Here is a 1,355-nt window from a genome sequence, read left to right as displayed (position 1 = left end):
AGGGCAGAGAGGTCCAGTGAATTGCCTGAGGAGACACAGCTAGGGCAGGGTACGCTGAGAGATTTACCCAGCCCGTTTGACTCCAGAGTGAGTCCAAGTTCTCACTTGCTCAAAACTGCCTCTATTTCTAGGTTTACCCCACAGAACTGCTTCCCTTTAACAGCCAGACACTGTTCCTCCTCCTATCAGTGGGTGTCCTCTGCTCTGGACACTTTGGTCAATTGCGTGAACCCACACTAATGAAGCGGAAAAGGTCCCAGAAGACTCATGTCTTTCTTTGTTGTGGGGGACTTGCTAAAACCAGCTTTTCTAGGAAGTCTTTGTGGGGGGCATTGAGTGGCCAAGCATCTGGGCTCCCATGTGAAGAACATGTAGGTAGATCTTGCCATCTTCCTACTCATGGAGTCCCAGGGACTGGTCAAGTCAGGTCCCCAAAGTTCCTACATGAAGGTTATTGTTTCTTTGTCTTCTTAAAAATCGTTTTGATTTCTTCAAGGTCATGAAGAAATTCTCTTGTTTACTTCTAGGAATTTTATACCTTCAACTTCTACCTTTGGGTCTGTCCTCAGAACAGCTGGGTTGGAGTTCTGTTGTTTCCCATCAATTTGTGGAAAAGACATTCCTTGTTTTGAAATACTTTGACACTCTGGTCAGAAATCAAGTCACTATAAATGCGACTGTTTCCAGATGATTTATTATAGCAAATACCAATCCAGTAATAACAACAACAAAACAAACTGATTTTTTAAATGGGCACAACACTTGAACAGTTAAAACAATTCCTTCCTGCCCAATGGAAGTTAATGATAGTCAATAAAGATTTGGAAAAATGCTTAACATCATAAGTCTTGAGACAACTGTATATTAAAACTACAATGAGATGATGGCATGAAAACAGGTAAAACTGAAAAGATAAGCTCTCATTTATATGTGGTCTCTGAAACAAAAGAACTTGTGCGTGAAGTGAATGGAGTCAGAGACCAGAGGCCAAACTCAGGATCTAACAAGATGGCCAGGCTGCTCATGTGAGTATCAAACCCAGCATTTGCTGGCAGAACCAGTTCCCAGCATTAAAGCAGAACCAGAATGAAAACAAAGCCTGGTATTTTTGAATAGTCATGTTGGCCCCCAGGATTTCCCTTTCAGGGAAGAAATTTTAAACTTGAACTATTCCTTCCAGAAGAATAACCAATGGCAGCCCCCACAGCACAGTTCAGAACCAACAGTTCAGTTTAAATGCTCTCAACCCGGATGATCCATTCGGTGATGATGTGTCCGAGTAGCGGAATACCAAAGCCCAAGCCACAGAAACAGCTAGAGCATGGATGAGGCTATGCACCCTGAATAATATTTAA

At 42.5% G+C, this 1,355-nt stretch overlaps 1 pseudogene; it reads left to right on the top strand.

Moving 5' to 3' along the window:
* Window positions 1-967: 967 nt before the first annotated feature.
* LOC119258598 (ubiquitin-conjugating enzyme E2 N-like) lies at window positions 968-1,355 on the top strand (annotated as a pseudogene).

The sequence above is a fragment of the Talpa occidentalis genome, unplaced genomic scaffold (assembly GCF_014898055.3).
Source record: "Talpa occidentalis isolate TD23 unplaced genomic scaffold, MPIMG_talOcc4v2.1 talOcc4.5, whole genome shotgun sequence".
NCBI lineage: Eukaryota > Metazoa > Chordata > Mammalia > Eulipotyphla > Talpidae > Talpa > Talpa occidentalis.
The sequence above is the reverse complement of the archived record's forward strand: the minus strand, read 5'-3'. Positions and strand labels throughout refer to the sequence as shown.